General features: G+C 41.8%; 1 protein-coding gene across 3 annotated transcripts in view; it reads left to right on the top strand.

Moving 5' to 3' along the window:
• RIMS4 (regulating synaptic membrane exocytosis 4) overlaps window positions 1-15,603 on the top strand; it is an 89,724-nt gene that overhangs the window by 14,061 nt on the left and 60,060 nt on the right. The gene's annotated exons all lie outside the window — the stretch shown is intronic.

The raw sequence follows: 15,603 nt of genomic DNA, 5'->3' as shown, positions 1-15,603 counted from the left end.
GCTCTTTGCAACCACAACACTAGAGACTCACTTTTAAAAAGAAAAAAGAAAGCTAGATTAGAGAACAAGCTTCAGAATGATGCAGTCCCCTGTACGTCTGCGTAGTCAGTACCCTGCAAGGGACTGCAGTTTACCTCTAGAAAGGTCACTGGAAGCACATGATTTTTTGATTGCAGCTTTTACTGTGCTGGTTACTTCCAAGAGCTAGCCCATTGCTGACCACGGTAGGCAGTCAATCATCTATTTCCCTCACTTCCTCCTTTTTCCTATTCTCTCTTCATCCTCATTCTCATATCTTTGCCCCATTTCTTGTCTTCCTTTGACCATGAATAATTCATTTGTGAGTGTTTAAATTTTAAGGTGCTGTCCGCTTCTATCTCATCCATCTACAGTGCTCATCACCTTTGTACGACTTTGCCGCTGCTGACCAGGACCTCTTGTGCTGGGCTCATACACATACTTTAGCAGCTGTGATCCTTCTGCACCTATCGGGAGGTGCTGATCCAGCATGCACTGATATTGCAGTTCAGGACAAATGACCATCCCTTTTAGAATTGACCAGTCAAAAATGGGTAAAAAATTCTGTGCTAGTTGCAGAGGAATAAGCCCTGGGCAAACCTTTTCCCTCCTCATCCTTGGTGCTAAGATCTGTAGAAACATATTCTCCCTGTGGGATGCAACCTCCTCTCCAATGTGTTGTTAACAGGCTAGCTAGCTAATTAAATATGACTTTTTTTTTACAGTAATGTCATATGCATTTTGAGTGTTTTGATAGCAGGTGATTCATTGGGCATGTAACAAAGCAAATGATCGAGTCACCTTCTGGCTCAATGTGTGTGTGCTACACAGTGTGCGGCAGTGAAGAAGTGTAATTAGCAAGGCACATAAAATCGGCTTGGAAAAACTATGTGAAAATAAGTAGAAGAATTTGAAAGAGATTAGGAAAGTAAATGACAAACCAGTGATTAAATGGTGCATGATTAATAACTGTGGAAATAAAAGGATTGACTAAATATTGTGACTCTCTAATGGCTGCCCAATGCAAGAGAAAATATCCTGTGTAAAATACTCCAGAAATGGACCTGTAGATATGCATGTGCTGATACCTGTATAACATTTGTTTCCTCCTGGATTTCTGGCCACAATCTGGTATAGCAGCAACTGAGTCTCTGACCTGGTTGAATCAGTGTCCTAAACTGCATTTTCCATCTTTAACTATTGTGGTCACAATTAAAAGCTCAACTCTGGTCAACAGGCACCCCTCTGACATGCTTGTGATGTCAGTTATTTCCTACCCTCAGTAAATCAAATAATATATATCGCTTTGAGATAGATAGCTTTTGTCAAAAAAAGGCTCTTCATTGGTGACTGCTTTTCCTTGGCTATGCTGTATACGTTGGCTTGGCAGGATTAGATTATCGGTCAATGTTGGTAAACATCAGTTTCACCCCGTGCGCACGCACGCACACGATTTCCATTGATAAGTCAACATTTACAGATAGGCAAAGTAAGAAAATTGCTGCTTGTGAAAGTGGAGTTTGATTTAAGGATAGTTTGTATATTTTGATATGTGATGTTGATAATTTGTGTTTTAATGGCTTTAAAGCTTTGACTCTTTTTAAACAAATGTCTATTGTCATTAAATTCTGATTCTCTCCTTCCTATAATTTCACACAGCTGTGAAAATTTAAATATATAAAATTGAGAAAAATGCTTTAAATTCATTTTGCACACTAGACATTTTAAATCAATAAAAATAGAAATAAATGTTTTAAAATGGACATAGATATATCTGTTGAAATTGTACAAAAAAATCATCAAATTCTGCTTAGACCATAGTAGTTAACATGTGATGAAGAGTTCATTTGCTGTAGAACTATTTCTATTAGTGGCTAGAAATCCCCTGTTTTATAATGATACTGGTTGGACATACATGATCGAGGTGCATTCTGTAAACCTCTTAGATTTGAATTTCAGTAGGACTAACCATACCAGTATTAAGACTATGGTGATGTTTCAATAGCACATAATGCCTGGACCAAGTCAAGGTTTCAGCTCTGCTCTCTTGTCTGTTGCTCAAAACTATTCTAAAAAAAAATTTTTTTTAAGTCCTGCCCATGTTTAATGAACACTCTGTAGAAGGCCACTGACTGCTCTTCCTTTTTCCAAGACCTACCCCTCTTGTGGGGTTTCTGATCCCAGGCTCCAACCCTGAAACATCTCGAGGGGGATGGTCTCCAAGCCCAGGCTCCAGTCTAAATCCAAATCTCAACACTGCAATGTTTAGCCATGCAGCCCAACCCCATTGATCCAGGCTCTGACACTCGGTGCTGTGAGTTTTTTATTGTGGTGTAAATATACCCTTACATGCCACAAAAGTGCATCATAACAGTGTTAAAGGTCTTAAATGAGTAAAAGCCAAGAGAATCGGAGTGAAAATGCCATTTTAAATTTGGTCTGGCTGGACCAAAGCTTTACTGTTGATGTAGCCCCTCAGCTAAGAACCTTGGAGCAAAGCTGTAGGACAGGGAAGCTTTTGGTGCAACAGAGTGAGTTAAGAACATGATTTCAGTCTTTAATTCCCAGGATGTGCTGCTAATATTGCATGAGGAGTTCCCATGCAATATTCTTGAAGCTGATTAGATTACAATTTGTCTGCGTCGCTTTCTACTAAAAGTCTTTCTTGATTCAACCAAGGGGGGGAGAGAGAGAGAGCACCGCTGGGCAACAAACTGAGACTAAGGGCCAGATTTTAAAAGGTATTTAAGCATCTAAAAATGCAGATAGGCACCTAGTGGGATTTTCAAAAGTGCCTAGGTGCCTAACTCCCATTAAAACCAATAGAAGTTAGGTGCCTAGATGCACCGTTAGGCACCTAAAAACCTTTTTAAAAAAAAAATCTGGTCCCAAGTGCATTTCCTAGTAGCATCTAGACTTTGTCTCTGAAAATATGCCAAATATATTATCCATATATCCAAGCTTGTGTAACTAGAAATTGTGAGGGTGGGTCAAAGACCATTTTGGAGATTGTGGGTATATCTTCCTTTGGGACATTTTCTTTTAACACACTCGACACCTGGTTCAAAGGGGTAAGAAAGCATATTCATCAAAAGTATTTTAAGAGCTTGCTTCAGCAAAAATTCCTCCATAACAGGGTTGGTCTAGGAGGATTCACAATAGTTCTGGGTTGGCAGGTCATTTGATTACATTTATTGATTTGTATCTTTTTTTATTTTGGGATTAGGTTTTATTGACTGTTATGTTTGAATTATTGTAGAGTGCCTAGCAGTATGGATAGGTGCTTCATAAACTGAAATAAATATCCAGAGAAGAGATAAATGCCATTTGAGTCAGGGAAGCCACCAGAAACCTTCCTGAAAGCTAGATAGTGGAATTTTAACAAGTAGTTGCTGAGGGCCCACTCCAGCACGTCAGAGTCTAATCCTTCTAAATCTCCTGGCTTTTGTGGGTTGGAGACAGTCTAAGATCTGGGAGGTGCACTGTACCTTAGTTGGAACAGTGCAGTAAATAATTAGCTCTCTTCAAAATGTCTGCAGCAGCTTTCATCTTGTCAGTAAAGTCATTATTAGAGGCTGCATATTAGGGATCTATTAAGCTTCAAAGATAAAACCTTCCATATAAAATGTATCAGCCATGAAACACTTTCTGACACTGCAGAATGAATGACACTGTACAAAGAAATGGATTCATATTACTCAGTGCTTTATAATATAGAGGGATGTTTGATAAATACAGTGGGGTGTGTGTTAAGCATAAATGTCCAAAGAAGATTTTATTTAATGCAACTGATACATATTTATAATACCTTCAGTGGGAAAATGTTTTAATTAAAATAAAAATGCACTGTTTAGCTCTTGGCAATTGGAATGAAAGGTTCTGTTCTCCCCTTGGTGCATGTACAGAGTTCCCTCTGGAGTAAATGAAATTACAGGCCTTGAAGGGAAAAGAAGAGATCTAAGGAGTACACAGTATATAGGAAATATAGGGCTGACTCCTATCCAGGGCTAGCCGGATAAACCAGGTTCAAACAGCAGTCAGAGATCAGTAAATAGGTAACCGTCCTTTATCCAGCAGGCTACAGTCTCAGTAGTTAATCAGCCGTTGGGACCTGAAAAGATCCCCCAGGGCTATCTATTTAGACTCCTTGAATCATGAATATTCTCTTCCCACCACCTTGCAAAGCAGCCTTTCAGTCTTATCTGTGTGCAACTTGCTTCCATCTTCCAGTGCAAGAACTTTAACCACTGATTTGGAGAACTGGGCTCTGTAACAAAGTGAAGACAAGCTGGCTGGGTTTATTTTGTACAGATGGTTAGGAGTGTGGTGTGCTATGATAAGATGGGATGACAATATACAGAATCTAAAGGAGAAGTGCTAACCTTTAGGCAGCACAACACCTGAGAATGAATAATTATCAAGGTGCATTACATGGATAGTTACAGGAGCTGAAGTAGCACTGATGTGAACTCACAATCTACAGCGAAAACACACAATGGGCTAGGATCCTCTGCTGGTGTAAACTGGAGTAGCTCCATCGACATCAGTGATGCTTTACATCAGCTGAGGATCTGGCCCACAGCATTTAATGTTTCAATAATAATTGTACTACTTGGTGTCAGTGGGGTGGAGAAGGGACATAGCCTTGTCAAAGTACCTAATGTCATTAAAGGGACACTGTCTGAGAGAGATGACTAATGTCATTACACCTCTTGCTTTAATGAAGAGATCAGAAGTGTGTTCCCTCCTCTTTCTAGAGTTTGCCAGACTGATAATTTACAATGCATCAAGAAAAACCATCCCCAGGCAAATCAGACTCCATATTCAGTAGCTCCTGGCTTACGTAGTTTAGTTTTGTGTCTGACTGGTAAATTGCTTTTAGTTCAATAATTTATCTACTGCCAACCGTTTTATTGTCATTTTGATTTATTAATGAGTTGACTTGGAAGGGTATCCTCGTGCTATAACACAGTGAAGTAAAACCAAGACTTGTATTAAGCACAGATTGCAAATGTAAATAGGTATGGTTTTAACCACGCAGTATCGTGTCCCATGCTGGCTACTAAGAGAAGGCTGGACCTCCTGGGTGCTAAACTAATCTTTGCCATTATGTCTTACCTTTCCCCTCTTTGTGCAATGAGGTGATATAACACTTCATCTTCATAAGGAGATTGTGATGCTTAATTAGATAATGTTTGTAAAGCACTATATGAAATTGCCAGGTATTATTATCCTCCCACTCATTTCTAGAGCTGGATAAATACTGCCAAAAGGTATTGTCTACTTCATAAAAACAAAACCCTCAGACTTTCTTGCTCTCTGTTTGTGACCCCTTTTTACATGCTACTTGTAAACATTTGTGAGGGGATTTTTTGCAAAAATATTTGGAGAAAGACAAAAAAGGGTTACAAGTGAACCGCTGCAAATTTATAATCAGCTGAGTGTTTGCATCAGAAGAGTTCGTGTAGGCGTCTTGAAAGTTCTTTCTGGGATTCACTCAGTTGGGAAGCAGAAGTGTTATGTGACCAAGGAGCAGGAATACCAGGTTACAGAAAGCAAATTCTCTGAATTCCTTCCTAATTCCAGGCCGTAAGGACCAGATCCAGAAAGGTACTTAGATGCCTAACCTGAGATTTAGACACTTAAACCCCAGACTTAAGTGCTTAACTCCCAATTTTGGCTTCACTGTGATCCACGGAACCTGGTAGGCACCTAAACTTACTTGGCACCTACGTTATCAGAGTAAAAGTTCCCTAAGTACTTATGTTTCTGCTTCTGGGCATGCATCCATCTAAGCATCTGGACACCTCTCTCCACAGGGTGATTCGGCTGCCTAACTGTGTGAGGCCTGCTCAGAGACTACCTGCTGGATTGGGTGCCATTCAAAATGCAGGTGGTGGTATATACCTACCTTATAATATTTTAGCCCAGTGGTTAGCAAATTCTTCTGGGATGTGGGAGACCTAGGTTCAATTCCCCTCTCTGCCAGAAGGAGGGAGAAGGATTTGAACAGCGTTTTCTGGGCAGAGTGCTCTAACCCCTGAGCTGTGTGGGATAGTCTGGTGTGGGGCTTCCTCGCTCTTTCCCGCTGGAGCTTTTTCACTGTGGATTAAATTAAAGAGTGACTGGAGCAGGGGGATTAGATCCAGGATCTTGCACCTCCAGGCTGAGGGTGGGAGATGTTGCCCTAACCATTGGACTACAGAGTCACTGATGCTCTCTGCCGCAATGACTGTTTAATTATTTATCCACAGTAGATCAGTGAGGTGGGAAACCCTGTTCAAATCCTTTTTCCCACTCTGCCAGAGAGGGGAGAATTGAACCTGGGTTGCCCACATCCCAGGTGAGTGCTCTACCCACTGGGCTGAAAGTTACGAGGTGGGCCCTGCTATCACCGCTGTCTCTTCCTTTGGCTATTTTGTGTGGCTTGAGGCAGGCCCCTAACTCATTCCTGCATGAGAGTCCTTAGCCTAACTGCAGGAGATGGGTTCCCAAGTGCCGATCACTGAACAGAGCTAGGGGCCTCCCTGCAGTCTGGGCGTAGGTGCCTATCTCTGAGACCGAGGTGGAGCTGCTTAGCACACCCCTTGTCACTGGCATTGCCTATTGGCTAGCAGGAGCATTTGTAAGGCGCCTAGTTCTCCCCATACGTTATAGAGGGAACCTTGGCACCGAACTCGGGTCTTGTGGATCACAGTGGTGGTCCTGTGGTTTTTGTAGGCACCTAAATGTAAGATGTTGCGTTGCTCAGCGTTGCAATACCTAAGTCCCTTTGCGGAACTCACCCCCAGTGGTGGCTTTGCTCTGAAACAAATATTTTCCATTACGCTACGTTCTGGACCCAGGAATGTTCTTTTATTTAATTACGTCCTGCTCTTTGTGAGCCTTTCTGGAAATGAATCAAAGGTTTGACAAAGCAGATCGTGTGCACATAGGAATCCTTAAGGTCGGTTTGCAGGGGAGGCACAGAAGAGTGGATGTAAGCTTTCCCCACGGTGAGGTCAGGGAGCATTTTCATTGTGCCATTAGCTGCAGACAGCACCTGCTTCCCCTAAGAAGGAGAGGGTAGAAAGCAGGGCTGGTCACCCAATCCTTCCTCCACTCCCCATGGACGCACCAGCCAGTAGATCTGGTCAGGTCAGGGTGAATGTTGCACTGTGCATGGCAGAGCATCTGCTGCAGTTTGTTCTCCCTTGAGTCCTAGGAGGAATTCTGGCTGACTTAGACAGAAGTCTCTCTGGAGCTCCTGAGCCACCACAGTCTACATCCCCTCCCAAATCTCCTTCCCATGTCCATCTCCCCCAGGATAATGCTTGGGAAGGCACAATCCTATCTAGCCCATAAGCCTTGTTTATGCTAGGCTCTTTTGTCCCACGTTTCCCATTATTTCTACTACTGATTCAGCTCCACCAGAGGTGGGCGACCAATGTGCCAAAAGTAGCTTTTAAAAATAAAATAAGAGCTTTAAGTTTTATGCAACTTGTTGTTCTGAACTGCTAAGGCAAAATTAGATGTTATGGTGTTTGACACCTGCAGCCATCTGCATTACCCTAGTGCAGTGTTTCTCAATGACCGGTCCTGGAGATCTCCCTGACACAGCTGAGGAAAGCAGCAAACTGGTCACTGGTATCAAAAAGGTTGAGAAACACCTGCACTAGTGTTCTCACTGGCAGAGGAACTGAAGCAGGGTTAGCAATGGAGGGAAATGTAGGCCAAAAAGCCTGGTGTAGGTATGAGCAGTGAATGTGCAGGGTGGTGTATCTGATTTTCCATGACTTTGCTGCGCAGAATGTATGCCATTCTAGTCTGTTTCCCAATCCAGAAAAAGCAGAACATCTCTTAGGTTATTGCAAAAATATGGAATTATATTTGGTTAGCTGAAGAGACCTCTCAGCACTCCCTTAACAGCTATAGCCATGTGTTCACCACATATGGAATGACATACAAAAAGGAGCTGTCAGCTGCATGTGCCAAATGACTGCTTTAAATTAACCCACTATATTTGCCAAGCACTGATTTTCTCTCTCTGTTTAGTGATGTTGATTGATTAGCTCATCAAAAACCTTATATGCAACATGTATATACAGTATGTGCTATCAGGTTTATCGGGGCAGGCCGGTGAAAAGGACTTGCTGTATCACGCTTTTTCTGTCTCAATTCACAATTATGATTTGCATCTTTTATGCCTTGCTACGGTGAAGGAAATGTCACACTTTGTGTGTTTACTAAGCAGCTGCACACCTAAGGTGTGTATGTGTGGGTTTAGAGGATTTGCTTCTCTGTTGCAATGTCAAATTTAGAAGAAAGGCGAACAATCTATAACACAAACATATTGACAAGGCAAGAATGATATGCCATCTGTAATTAGCATAGGATTCAATTGATGCTTGTAAGTTGGATGTTCCAAAGAGAATGGGCACAACCATAGTTTGGGGATACTGGAATGATGAACAGAGATGGCAAAAGCAGTTCATGGATATAGAGGAGCAAGATTTAGCAGTGATTTCAAACTCAAATGTAATCTTACAATTTATCCTGGTTGACATGGGCAGCCAGAGCAGAAACAAAATGTTACCTCTTCCCAAAAATAGGGCAAGGACCAAGCCTCCAAACATCAGTACGGATTATGTCCTACAAACTTTCTCGGCAGAGCGGCTATAGCCAGAGCTGGGGGAATACTGCAAAATACTTTCTGTGAATGTGCATTGCAAATAGATTTGCTTCAGCTGCCTCTGGGCCCCTTTTTGTGATCATTTTCTGCTGTTATTTTAGTGAAGGAGCTTCCTGGCATGATTATTTGGGGAAATGGGGTGTTCTCAACAAATTTTGGAGGATATTCATAGATTCCGAGGCCAGAAGCTGTTAGATCATCGAGTCTGACCTCTTGTGTAGCACAAGCTACAGAACATATCCAAATAATTCTGTAACGGGGTTTGCTCACAACAGGAGCGCCTCCTCCAGGCTGCCTGTGGTGTAGCAGCATTCTTCCTGTATGGTGCCCCCCTGCCGATGGTCACACCCCATCACACATTCCTAGAGCAGATCTTTAAGAAAAACATCCAGACTTGGTATAGCAATTGTCAGGGATGGAGAAATCCACCTCAAACATTGGTCAATGGTTCATTTCTCTGACTGTTAAAAATGTACACCTTTTTTCTGGTCTGAATTTGTCTAGCTTTAACTTCCAGCCATTGGATCGTGTTATGTGTTTCTCTGCTAGATCAAAGAGCCCGTTATTAAATATTTGTTCCCCTTGTAGGCACTTATAGACTAATCAACTCACCCCTTTACATTCTCTTTGGTAAGATAAATAGATTAAGCTCCTTGAGTCTCACTATAAGGCATGTTGTCTAATCCTTTAATCAGTCTCATAGCTCTTCTCTGAACCCTTTCCAGTTTTCAACATCCTTCTTGAATGGTGGGCAGCACAACTGGACACACTTTTATAGCAGCAGTCACATCAGTGCCAAATACAGAGGTAAAATAACCTCTCTCCTCCTACTTTGAGATTACCCTGTTTATGCATCCAAGGCTTGCATAGCTCTTTTGGACACAGTGTTGCACTGGGAGCTCATGTTCAGCTCATTACCCACCATGACCCCAAAATCTCTTTCAGAGTCACTGCTTCCCAGGACAGAGTCCCTCATCCTGCAAGTATGGTCTCCGTTCTTTGTTCCTAGATGTATACATTTACACTTAGCTATATTAAAATGCATATTGTTTGTTTGCACCCAGTTTACCAAGCAATAGTTTGCTCTACATCAGTGACCTGTCCTCTTCATTATTTACCGCTCGCCCAATTTTTGTCATCTGCAAACTTTGAGTGACCAGTTTGTTTTCTTCCAAATCATTGATAAAATTTTGTATAGTGTAGGGGCAAGAACAGATCCCGGTGGGGATCCCACTAGAAACATATCTGCTTGATGATGTTTCCCCCTCCCCCGCTGTTTACAATTACATTTTGAGACCTATCAGTTAGCCAGCTATTAATCCGTTCAATGGGTGCTATGTTAATTTTATATTGTTCTAGTGTTTCAATCAAAATATTGTGTGGTACCAAGTCAAATGCCTTACAGAAGTTTAAATATATTACTTCAACACTATTTTCTTTATCAACCAAACTTGCAATCACATTAAAAAAAATCAGGTTAGTTTGACAGGATCTATTTTCCAAAATCCAGTGCTGATTGGCATTAATTATATTACCCTCCTTTAATTCTTTATTAATTAACTCCTGTATCAGCTGCTCCATTATCTTGTCCAGGATTGATTTCAGACTGATGGGCCAATAATTACCTAGATCATCCTGCTTATTTTGTTTAAATATGGCAAAAAATTATCTATCTTCCAGTCCTTCTGGAACTTCCCTGGTGTGCTGAAATTTAATGGAAATCAACATTAGCAGTCCTAATTAGAGCTTCTCAGCTAGCTCTTTTAAAACTCGTTGATGCAAGTTACCAGTTTTCTACAATTCCTAGCTTCTGATTTATATTCATTACTGTCAACTTTCTCTTTCTTCCATGTGTGTATGTGTATATATGTGTATGTGTGTATAATAATTTTTGTAGCTGCCTTCACCTCCCCTCTAAACCATGTCAGTTTTTTAACCAATATGAGCTTCTTCCTTAAATGTGGGATTGTGGCTTTTTGAGCATCTGGTAATGTGTTATTAAACAATTCCCAATTATCATTCAAATTTTTCTGATTACATTCTTCCTCCCACTTGATTTGGGGTTCATAGTAGTTTTCAGCTTTGTGACACTGGCCCTTTGAAAGTACCAAGTATATATATCTTACTGGTTGGACTTTGTGTTTGCACATTATAATAAATGTGATCAAGTCATGATCACTTGTGTCTAAGCTGCCATTAATTTTTAGTTCTGTGATCAGTTCCTCTTTGGACTCCTCTACCCTTAAAACACTACAGTGATGCAGTTAGAACATAAGAACGGCCGTACCGGGTCAGACCAAAGGTCCATCTAGCCCAGTATCTGTCTACCGACAGTGGCCAATGCCAGGTGCTCCAGAGGGAGTGAACCTAACAGGCAATGATCAAGTGATCTCTCTCCTGCCATCCATCTCCATCCTCCGACAAACAGAGGCTAGGGACACCATTCCTTACCCATTCTGGCTAATAGCCATTTATGGACTTAACCACCATGAATTTATCCAGTTCTCTTTTAAACGCTGTTATGGTCCTAGCCTTCACAACCTCCTCAGGTAAGGAGTTCCACAAGTTGACTGTGCGCTGCATGAAGAAGAACTTCCTTTTATTTGTTTTAAACCTGCTGCCTATTAATTTCATTTGGTGACCCCTAGTTCTTGTATTATGGGAATAAGTAAATAACTTTTCCTTATCCACTTTCTCAACATCACTCATGATTTTATATACCTCTATCATGTCCCCCCTTAGTCTCCTCTTTTCCAAGCTGAAGAGTCCTAGCCTCTTTAATCTTTTCTCATATGGGACCCTCTCCAAACCCCTAATCATTTTAGTTGCCCTTTTCTGAACCTTTTCTAGTGCCAGTATATCTTTTTTGAGGTGAGGAGGCCACATCTGTACACAGTATTCAAGATGTGGGCGTACCATGGATTTATATAAGGGCAATAATATATTCTCAGTCTTATTCTCTATCCCCTTTTTAATGATTCCTAACATCCTGTTTGCTTTTTTGACCGCCTCTGCACACTGCGTGGACATCTTCAGAGAACTATCCATGATGACTCCAAGATCTTTTTCCTGACTTGTAGCTAAATTAGCCCCCATCGTATTGTATGTATAATTGGGGTTATTTTTTCCAATGTGCATTATTTTACATTTATCCACATTAAAATTCATTTGCCATTTTGTTGCCCAATCACTTAGTTTTGTGAGATCTTTTTGAAGTTCTTCACAGTCTGCTTTGGTCTTAACCACTGCTGCAGCTGCATAGCTTTAGCACTTCAGTGAAGACACTACCTGGGAAAGGTTCTCCCGTCAGTGTAGGTAATCCACCTTCCCAAGAGGTGGTAGCCAGATCAATGGGAGAATTCGCCCATTGACCTAGTGGTGTCTACACTTGGGGGGTAGGTCTGTTTAACTGCATCACTCAGGGGTGTTGATTTTTCAAACCCCGAGTGACATAATTATACTGTGCTAATTCCTAGTGTGGGCCAGGCCTTTATCTGTAAAGATGAAGTCTAATGTAGAATTCCCCCAGGTTTGTGTGATGCTGACAGGCCAGGTGCCAGCTCATGCCAACGTCCCCATGTCTCAACCAGAGACTCACACATCACATTGGGAGCATCACAGTTAGTTGCCACACTTTTTTCACAAAAAGCAAATCGAAGAGACTGCAGTCATGACCCGAACAGTCTAGGGATCATTCTTGTGGGAGCAAAACCCAATAACCTATGCCTTCTCAAAGCTATCTAACTGTGCCTGAATGTTCCATATCGAATAGGCATGCTGACTTGCTTGTGTACAAACCAAGTGTTATTGACCAGAGAATCCTTTGAAACAAATATATTTAAAAAAAAATCAAACTGTTCCTGGACAATTCATGAAGAGGAAAAGGCAAACTTCAACAGATAACTTGCCATTTTATTCTCCCAGCACTAATTACACAAATCAGTTAAGTAACTAAGACAGGAATAAGGCTCTCAGTTGCCTACTTAATAAAATGCTGACAGAGATGATAATCATTCCTTTAAAAAGAAAGAAGAACAAATGATTGAACTAATCTGCAACTGGGTGGGTGTCTGTCTAATGAAAGACTCAGACTTTTTGGTTACTGTGAAAGGAGCAACGGAGATTCCTTTCATTATTAGAGTGTCTCTTCATCCACCAGTGCCTTTGGGTAACCAACCATGAGATCTTTGGGTTGTTACTATTATTAAATACCCCAAAGCATGTTAGGAATGTAACAGAACCAGGTGAAGACACCTGGAGGTGCCTTGAAGGGCATTCTAAATACAGTCTAAATTCAGACATGCCACAGCAGATGAAAGTGAATAAAAGACAAAATTGGGAGAAAGGGCAAGGTAGGAGAAGGATTACAATAATAAGATCCCCCTAATTACTTTGTGCCTGATCCTGCACCCATTGACGTCAATGGGAGCATTACCGTTGACTTCAGTGGGCACAGGATCAAGCCCCGAGGCACATACATATCTGGAGATGGTCCTAACAATTAGGATTCCTGCAGGTAGTGGTGGCCTTGGGCAAAATTTCAGATGGCACCCAGTAATCTGTGATATTTTGGTACATTTGAGAATTCAGTGAAATGGATTTTTCTTTCTGCATCATTGGAGCAAATAGCTCGTCCAACCCGAAGGTCAGGCCTTTGGGACATTTCGTGCTGAGCCCTGTTCCTTAAGCTGCACATGTACTAATTAATTAAGGCACTTCTGAAAGTGTCTCTTCATCCCCTTTTGTGGCTTTGAGCTATTCAGTGAAAGCAAAGGGTTGGCATTTCTGCCTGCAGGAACATATGCTGAACAGTCTGGAGCACCAGACCAGCTGCCCTGCTGGGACCTTCCATTGAAAGAGCTCTGTGGCTAATGTAACAGCGGTAAATGGAGAGGAAGGTTAATGAGTTTTGCTTTAATTTGACTTTGCCATTTCTCTGAGTGAGGCAATTGCCCCCTGCCCTTCTCCCCTCCCCCCGTCAACAGAGCTGGCACTGACTTGATTTTTATGGTCACTAACAAACCGGGTGACAGAAGCTGTGTTATGAAAATGTGTTTTTGTGGAAATATTACATAAATGAGTCATCTGCATGCATTTGGAAAGGCCTATTACACTGACACACACTGTCACCGAAGGCTGTATAGCGTATTGGTCAAATATGGTGGTCTTGGAAGTGAGCTCAGAGAAAATTGCGCATGGCCAGAACTCGCAGAGAGGGACAGAAACTCTCACTGTTAATCAGTTTTCAAGTTGTTAAATCAGAATTAAATTGCTCAAGTGCAGAAGAAATTATGCTGCATCTCAGTCCCAGGTCCTGTGTCAGAATTTCATGGGCCGCGTAAGGAATCACATGATGGTTTTACGGTCTAACAGCATAGGTTCAATAAACAGGGACAAAGTCTTATCACAGCTAGTCAGGAGGATTTTGGTCAGTCAAGAGTGCACATTCCAGACTTCAGGAGCTAAATCCCAGCCTGAAAATATGAATAAATTATAATGAATTTAGAAGGATGATATTGTGACTCTTATGTTCACCAACTTAAGGCCAAATTCAGCATTCAGTTATGAGTACACAGCTGTAATTGATTTCAGCAGGCACATGCAAAATGGAGGGTAGAATTTAGCCTTTAGTGCATAACATTAGAGAGAGCTTTGGGGAAGATTTCTCAGTAGCCTTTTATTGTTGGCTTTTTATGGCAAATTATTTAGTGTGTGTTTTCATTGATTTATTAAGCTAAGCCTTGTTGCCATGTCTGTGATAGACAGTTTCTGATGTTATCATTTGCATAAACTTAGTGAATAGGGCAATATGGCATGTCAGTGACTATTAATAATCTGGAGGCTGTTTTGCCACCTGGTAATATGATTGATACCTATATATCTATGCAATACTTTTACAAACTTCGGGTGAAGCTGAAAATTACTCTGCAGGGCTCCTTGCAGGCATTGGGCAAAGCTATAAGTAGCACACATTATATATGCTGGCAAAACATAAAGGAAGACATGGTCCCACTGCCAAAGAGTTTACATTGTAAAAAAGCAAAAGATAGGAGAAAGAGGCACATCATACATGTGAATGATTAAGGCAGGGTTTCTCAAACAGGGGTCACTGCTTGTGTAGGGAAAGCCCCTGGCAGGCCAGGTCAGTGTGTTTACCTGCCCCATCCGCAGGTCCGGCCGATCGCGGCTCCCACTGGCCGTGGATCACTGCTCCGGGCCAATGGGAGCTGCTGGAAGCGGCGCGGGCTGAGGGACTTGCTATAATTGAATTTTCACCATGGAAGTGGCTGACAAAATACACTGTATTTAGCTTTGATTCTAGATGTTCTCCGTTTCCCTCGACAACCCAGCCTCTACAGATGAGTGGTAAAGTCAGAAATGGGGGGAACTAAGTGTTACTGGCTACTCTGAAGCTACGATTAACATCCCTGTGCAGCACATCTGGGATTCTCCATTGAGGGTGGGAATAGTGCTCTTGGGAGACAGGTGATTTTTTTTTACAATACAGCTTTATGGTGCGCAGTGTGGTCCATGCAAACAGGTTCCTAAAGTACTTTGGAGTTAAATAGTTACAGAATGAAACTAAAATAAAAGCAGCAGCCAAAAGAATGTAAAGGCAGCAGGCGAGTTAACTGAAGAAGGCAGAAAAAGAAGGTCCTTAAGATTCAGTTGGAACAAGTTGATGGTCACTATTTTGACTGGCATACCAGGGACCTCTAGAGCTAACTGCACGAGCCTCTACAGCTTGAGCTAAAGACCTCGGTTCTGTAGCTGAGGCCTGCACCAGACTCCTTACACATACTGACCAGTGAGTTACGCATACGAAGGAAGGAAATGTAGAATTGTCTGCTGACATGAATGGGAGAGTAGTGCTGCTGTTTGAGGCTTGAGGCCAACGTTGTCACACTTTCTTG

The sequence above is a fragment of the Mauremys mutica genome, chromosome 13 (assembly GCF_020497125.1).
Source record: "Mauremys mutica isolate MM-2020 ecotype Southern chromosome 13, ASM2049712v1, whole genome shotgun sequence".
Classification (NCBI taxonomy): Eukaryota; Metazoa; Chordata; order Testudines; family Geoemydidae; genus Mauremys; species Mauremys mutica.
Note: the sequence above shows the minus strand (reverse complement) of the source record. Positions and strands in the feature narration are given on the sequence as shown.